At 46.2% G+C, this 8107-nt stretch overlaps 1 protein-coding gene across 1 annotated transcript in view; it reads right to left on the bottom strand.

Annotated features, from left to right (window-relative positions):
- The window catches only part of LOC119186575 (tetraspanin-33), a 40479-nt gene that overhangs the window by 1008 nt on the left and 31364 nt on the right, over nucleotides 1–8107 (bottom strand). The gene's annotated exons all lie outside the window — the stretch shown is intronic.

Raw genomic sequence — 8107 nt, 5'->3', positions numbered from 1 at the left:
TCTCCATTTTTTCTGTTGTGAGAAGCATGACTTTGTAATTTCACCTTATGAAGTATCAAATTTTTGTCTCTACAGAGGAAAGAGAAAGAACGGCCTGTATTATTTCACAGCAGAAAAATCTTACCTTCCAGTCCCCGCTGCCAAGTTTATTCGCCGCGCAAGTTCTGGTATCTTCTGATACTATATGGACCAATTTAACGTAGATAAGAACGATATAGCAGTGAAGTATAGGAAAAAAATTGACGGTAAGTAATTCATGTGCACTTAGTCCTAGCTTTACATTGTTGAAACAATAATAATCGCCTTAATTTCTGGAAACTTTCGGCCCATACACTGGTCCACTTACCAAAAATTTTCAACAACGAACGCAAATCAACTGTCTCGACTCATTGTCTTCCTGCCATAACGATGACTTTTTTTTCTGACCACTTCTTTATTTTTGCGCAACATTTCAAGTACGAATGTGTAAAGGCGTTCCTGCCTGTTTCGTATGCTACAACCGTGATTTTGTGGCAGTCTACGAACGCACCTCATTATCTATTACCGGATTTCAATACTTGATCACTGCTTTGCTTTCATAAACGACTCTATCTTCTGGGTGTGATTTTATGTAAACAATGACCCCGAGTAGGGGATTGTTTCAGCGTGAAAACAGGCCTCAATTCGTCTTGCAAGCCGAAGTTCTTGTGCATTGCATACAGTTTCGTCCTCAAATGAGCTCGCTGTGAGAACGCTGTGCTTTTCATCAATCGGGATGTGAGAGGGACTTTCGACAGCGTACGCGCGGTTGCATTGAGCCACGGACTGGTGCGTCTTTTTCTACTGAGCGACCACAATGATTAACGAGGGCTTTTTCGGTGCCCATGACACATTCTCTGCCACTACAGTAAGTGCCAAAAATGACTTGGCGAGAGCAGGATGCCCGAGACTTGTTTTCGGCAGGGCAGCATACACTGTGGCGCTATGAGACTCCGGTTTCAATTAAAGGCGGTCGAAAAGAGCCTGTCTGCGTGTGGTGTTCATTAGCCGCGCCGAGACAGTTTACATCAGAAGAAAACGAAAGTTTGTTTGCGCAAAAAGGAGGGGGAAATTTCCCCGAAGTTGGCGAAACTCAACGTGCAAGAGTATTAAACCTCTTCAAAGAGATAGCCGTAGAAAAAAATCTGTTTGCTTGAGTTGTTGAGTCAGGTTTTTAGAGGCTAAAGGCTAAGCTTTTCTTCCTTGAATTGGAGTATCTGAGTCTAGAGTAAGAGTTGGTTTAGCAATGACGTGCTCAGCGCTGCCGTTGATACATAAGTTTACTCTTTCTCAAACGATAACAACGATGAGATGGTATACTTACCAAAACTACGTACAAATGCAGTGATAGATGTATAATTCATGCGCATGCAAGAAAAGGCGGCGCCATAAAATACGACATGCTGAGTTGAGCGTTATTCACTCTATGGCGTCTTGGGTAACTCTGAGAGAGCTGAAAAATCTGCAAGTGTGCGTGGCGATTTTTCAAGTACTACAAATGATTATATACTATCCTCTTCACTGAATATATAAATAAAAGATTTTACATTAAAAACCAGGCTCTCTGATGACTTTAGTTGTGGTAGCTATACATTTTGCTACGTGCCAGTGCGTGGAGTTGAATAAGACAAAGCATAGACAAAGACTGACGCGAGCTAATCTCTGTGGCAGGCGCTGCTCGCTTAACTGGCTGAAAATACACATATGACTACCCCGCTGAGTCGGTCACCTTTTCGTAACATATTTGGTGGAGTTGTGTGATCCCCGTCCTTGCCACGGAACTCTGAACAGGACGCTCCCTCGCGGCTTTGAGCAAGACCACTCATGACTCGGCTACATCCTCCCTGGTCACCCACCCTTCTGCCCGGCCTGTCAAACCAGCGCCCGCAACAACTTTCATGACGCTTCCCGCCCTCAAAGACCCTGGCGTGTGCTCCGGCCGCGAGGGTTCATACGTCGACCAGTGGCTACGCCTCTACGTACGCGTCAGTGCCACTTACACCTGGGATCCCACAATTATGTTCGCAAATGTCATCTTTTATCTCGACGGAACTCCTCGTGTTTGGTTTGACAACCACGAGCATGACGTAACAAGCTGGGACAGCTTCAAGGAAAAGATACGTAAGCTTTTTGGCAACCCCTTTGGTCGTAGTGAAGCTTTGGTCGTCGTTATCGACTCACGCACAATCTTCCACGGAGTCTTACACCAGTTACATTAAAGGCTGTCCTCTCACTATGGCGCCAAGCTGACGAAAACATGTCCGAGCCTGATGAAACTGCGCATATTCTAAAGGGTATCGCCGAGGATGCGTTCAACCTGTTGGTATTCAAAATTGTGTCATCTGTTGATGCGATTATTCAAGAATGCCGCCGGTTCCAACAAGCTAAAAGCAGGCGCATCTCCCATCAATTTCGAGAGCAGCAAAATATAGCTAAAGATTTCTTTGTTCGTGTTGAACTTCAAAGTTTACTATCCGACAATCCCCGCAAGTTCTGGCGCTCGGTCCTGCCTCGCGATGCTTCTTGTAATTCTTTCAAAATAAACGATAGAATCATTGATGATCCGGCGGAAATTTCGAACAATTTTAACTCGTTCTTTCAGTCTGTCTTTACAGTCGACAATCTGGTTGTTCCTTCTTTTTCCACCTTGAATCCAACGTCTTGAATCAGTGATGTAGTGATCACTGAAGAGGGCGTGCTAAATCTCGTACTTAATTTGGACACTAAAAAGTGTAATAGACCCGATGGTATCCCTAACATGTTTCTCGTTCGCTACTCCCTTTAGACCTCTCAATACCTGACAATAATTTTCAATAAATCCGTAAAATCTGGAACCGTTCCCAGATCTTGGAAAAACGGCAAAATAGTACCTTTACATAAATCTGGTGACAAGCAAGTTTTCAGCAATTACAGGCCCATCTCTCTTACCCCTCATTCCTGCAAGCTATTAGAGTATATTATATACAAACATATTATTGCATTTCTCGAATCTAATAATTTGTTGTCTAGCTTCCAACATGAATTCAGACGAAGTTATAGTACTGTTACGCAGCTAACCGAATTCGTGCACGACATTTCTAGCAATATGGACATTGGTAATCAGGTTGACGCACTATTCATCGACTTTTCGAAAGCGTTCGACACTGTACTTCACTCTAAATTACTATGCAAATTAAATGCCATAATAAACGACCCGCAACTAGTTACCTGGATTTCTAATTTTCTTTCTGAGCGCTCACAATACGTTTGTTATAACTCAACTGACTCCGACATTGTTAGTGTTAATTCAGGCGTTCCACAAGGTTCTGTACTTGGCCCGTTACTGTTTTTACTGTACATAAACGATTTGCCTAATAATGTCACCTGTAAAATTCGTCTGTACGCGGATGATTGTGTTTTGTATGAACCCATCGACTCTCCTGAAGCCCATTATCGTCTAAATGACTCATTTACTAAATTTTGTGAATGGTGTGCAACCTGGCAAATGAGTATAAATTTTAACAAATCTGTGCTTATGTCTTTCACGAATAGTAAGTACCCTTCCTGCTTCACGTACTCGTTTAACGGATCCACCTTAAAAAAATAACAGAATACAAATATCTTGGTGTTGTTCTTTCTAGCAATTTATCTTGGTCTCAGCATATTAACTTTATCTGCACAAAATCTTTTAAAAAGTTAGGTTATTTAAGACGAACACTGTCCCAATCCCCCAAAAGCACTAAATTACTAATGTGTAAAACATTGATGCGTCCTATACTTGACTACGCATGCCCCGTATGGGATCCACACAAGCAGGGTGAAATCGATAGAATTGAGGCCATTCAAAAAAAAGCCATCAGATTTATTTGTAACCGCTATGATCGCTACTTTTCACCTTCCCTTGCCCTGTCTTCTCTTGACCTAACCACATTACGCATGCGCCGTCTAAAGGATTCTATGAAACTGCTTTACTGTTTTATTCACTCGGTCTATCGCATGTCCCACAATACCTACATCTCATTTGCCTCGCCGTCCACAACTAGTAGTAATCACCACCTTAATATCAAGCCTTACCATTGTCGTACTAACACATTCAAATTTAGTTTTTTTCCTTTCACTGCCGAAATGTGGAATCAACTGTCCGGTGATATTGGCTCCCTTCCGCTGGAAAATTTTTTACTTGCCCTTGCTGAATTGCGTTAAGTGTTCTTTTGTTCTATTGCTCTGTTGATCTGTTTGTTTGTTATTTGCTCACTCCTGCCATAGCCCCAAATTGGGGGCTGCAGTATGTATAAATAAATAAATAATTAAATAAATTCCAGCGCCTTCCGAAAACTGCTGTGACGTCCTCGTGTCTTGACACATATCATCCACCAGACACCTGTGACAACTTAACGTGTCTCGTCAGGTGGGAACTTGAAGTGGCTGCTCCAGCGAAGGTGGGACCAACGTCTCCTGACCCCTATCCTCTAATTACGTTGCCCCTCATTCAAGCAGTCGTACGGAAGGAAATCGCCAGCTTGGGAATTTACATTATTTCACCGTCCCCTCACACCGACTTTCAGCCCCAATACACGCCTGCACGTCCCTTCCCGACCAGCTCTCCCTCAAGGTTCCGTAATCCTTCCGCATGGCGAACACATGATGACAAGCTGATCTGCTTCTCGTGTCACCGAATCGGATACATTTCTCGCCATTGCAGAAGACGCTGTGGTCCTCCTGCACAAGCCTCATCTCGTCCCTTCCATGCTCGTCCTGCCTATCGCCATGAGACCACCCGCGACCATTTTGCCAAGGAACTTCCTACTCAACACCGCTACTCCTGCTCTCCATCCCCCCAACGTCACCAGTCTCGTTCTCTACAGCCCCAGCGACCTTCTTCCCCCACCTTTCCACCAGGTTCCCCGACGAAAAACTAAGTGTTGCAGCTCCCAGAGGTGGCACTGCATCGCTAGGACAGACAGAAAATCCTCTCTTGACAATACAGACAAAACGGTCCCTTATATACCTACGATACACGGCATACATGTCTCTGCTCTTGTCGATACCGGCGCTCAACTTTCCGTGATGACGAGTGATTTTCGCTGCAAGCTCAAGAAGGTACTCAAACCTGCGACCACTCAGTTCATCTGTGTGGCGGATGGCAAAATAGCATCTATCGTTGGAATGTGCTCCGCTTGTGTAACCATTGCAGGTCGACACACAGTTGTTCTCTTCACCGTCCTAGATAAATGCCTCACGACGTAATCTTAGGCCTCAAATGCCTGTCCGCGCATTCTTTCCTCATAGAATGTTCGAACAGTACGCCCAGTCTTCACTTTTCCGCAACACAACCTCTTGCATAACGCCCAAGTCGCCTCTGCACAACGGGATATGCTTACCTCCCTCCACAGACACTGACGTACGTAGAGCTCGTCTCAATACCACCAGTTCCCGACGGTGACTATGTTCTGACCCCTATCACAGATGTCCTCATAAACCACGGCATTACATTACTGCACACCATTCTCTGCGTCGCAGGAAATTCTACTTGACTCCAATTGTAAACTTTAGCTTGACACCTCAAGTGCTGCCACAATAGATCTCTTTGGCGTTGCTCTGCGCCTTAGAAGGCAATGCCGCAGATGTTTTCACGATGGCTGCTCCTTCTGTCCCCCACGTTCATTATTAATCTGACACTTGCTCCAAGAGCGCTATTACGTCGATGATCGCTTCCAACTTAACTCCGCAGCTGACTCACAAGCTCCACCATGTTCTACTGTCATACATCGACGTTTTTAACCTCAGGGGCCATTCGTTGGGGAAAGCTACTGGTATGACCCACAGCGTAAACACTGGTAATGAGTATCCTATTCATAGGAGTCCATATCGGGTGTCGGCAGCCGAGCGTCACATTATCCAAAGTGAGGCCGGCAAAATGCTCGCCAAGGACATCGTTGAGCCTTCCTGCAGTCCTTGGCCTTCTCCTGTAGTGCTAAGTCACAAGAAAGACGGCGCATGGCATTTCTGCGTTGATTATAGACACCTCCACAAAATTACTAAAAGAGACGCGTACCCTCTGCCACGAATAGATGATGAGCTTGATTGCCTCTATGGGTCCCACTATTTTTCCTCCATAGAACTTCGTTCCTGCTCCTGGCAGATATAGGTAGATGAAATGGACCCCGAAAAGACAGCATTCATCATCTCCGATGGCCTATATTAGTTCAAGGTCATGCCCTTTGGCCTTTGTAACGCTCCAGCCACCTTCGAACGAATGATGGACTCCCTGCTTAAAGGATTCAAATGGTCCACCTGTTTGTGCTACTTGGACGACGTCATCGTTTTTTCACCAACACTTGAAACTTGTATAGAGCGCCTCTCAGCCATCTTAGGCATCTACCGTAACGCTGGCCAGTCAGCAGCTCAACTCGTCCAAATGTCACTTTGGATGCCATCAAATCACAGTTCTTGGCCATTTAGTAGACGCCAACGGTGTACAACCTGATCCGGTCAAAATCACCGCCGGAAAAAACTTTCCTGTACCACGACTTGCGAAGAACGTACGCAGTTTTATCGCATTATGTTCCTACTTCCCACGCTTCGAGAAACATTTTGCACACTTACCGAGGCCGCTTACGCAGCTCTTCAAGAATAATGTCCCGTTTTCATGGGGCTCCAAAAAGGCTACTGCGTTCTCGTCTCTCATCGCTCTTCTCACTATTTCTCCAATTCTGGCACACTTCAACCCTGTTGCAACTACGGAAATTCGTGCTGATGCAAGTGGACATGGCATTGGTGCAGTGCTGGCTCAGAAACAACATGGCCATAATTGTGTTACTGCATATGCCAGCCGCCTCCTATCCGCCCATGAACGTAACTATTCGATGACAGAGCGTGAGTGCTTGGCCCTTGTGTGGGCTTTGGCGAAATGCCGACCTAATCTATACGGACGCCTATTTTTGGTAGTTACCAACCACCACGCGCTCTGCTGGCTCAACTCTCTGAAAGATCCATCAGGCCGCCTTGGTCGCTGGGCTTTGCACCTGCAAGAGTTTTCCTATTCGGTGGTCTACCAATCTGGCCGCGTACACCATGATGCCGATTGCCTCTCCCGGCACCCTGTCGACGATCCTGAGGACACTGACGAGCCCACGGAGAACTTTATTTTGTCAGTGTCCGACTTCTTTAACATCGGGGAAGAACAGAAGCGCGATCCAGTGCTGCTTGACATCATCAGCCGTATGGAATCCTCCCCAAATGATGCGTCCGTCCGCTATTTTGTTATTTAAAAGGGTGTGCTGTACCGCCGCACCTTCCGACCAGACAGGTCTGACCTTGTGATGGTTGTGCCTAAGCATTTGCGCCGCTGTACTCTCATCGAACTTCCCGACGCTCCCACGGCTGGATACCTTGGAGTATCCCGCACGTACGAGCGCGTTCAGCACCGCTTCTTCTGCCCAGGCCTTGCTCACTCAGTACGCCGATACGTCGACACGTGTGACCTATATACCAACGTCGTAAAACACCGTCGCTGCTACCCGCTGGCCATCTTCAACCAATCTACATGCCCGCGGAACCAGTTTGCCGTGTTGCGTTAGACCTGCTTGGTTCTTTTCTCACATCAACATTGGGAAACAAATACTTAGCCGTGATTACAGACTACTACAGACTACGCTACACGCTATGCTATTAGTGAGCTCTACCGATTAGCTGTGCAACCAACGTCGCTGACTTCTTGCTACGGGACATTATGTTGATTCACGGTGCTCCGAGACAACTCCTCACAGACCGTGGCCGCACATATCTATCCCAAGTCATCGCCGACATTCTGCGTTCTTGTTCCACGCAACACACACTGAAAACCACTTAGCACCCTCAAACAAACGGCCTCACGGAACGATTTAGCCGTACTTCAACAAATATGCTCGCTATGTGCGTGTCGCCCAACCACCGAGACTGGGACCTTGCTTTACGCTACGCAACTTTTGCGTTTAATTCATTCCGTCTTGACACGGCGGGCTTTTTGCCGTTGTACTTATTGTACGGAAGAGAGCCGACTTTGCCACTGGACTTAGTCACCTCAGCTCACACCTCGTCCACCAGTGAGTATGCCCGTGAAGCGATTGCG

Source organism: Rhipicephalus microplus, unplaced genomic scaffold (assembly GCF_043290135.1).
Source record: "Rhipicephalus microplus isolate Deutch F79 unplaced genomic scaffold, USDA_Rmic scaffold_15, whole genome shotgun sequence".
Lineage (NCBI taxonomy): Eukaryota > Metazoa > Arthropoda > Arachnida > Ixodida > Ixodidae > Rhipicephalus > Rhipicephalus microplus.
Note: the sequence above shows the minus strand (reverse complement) of the source record. Positions and strands in the feature narration are given on the sequence as shown.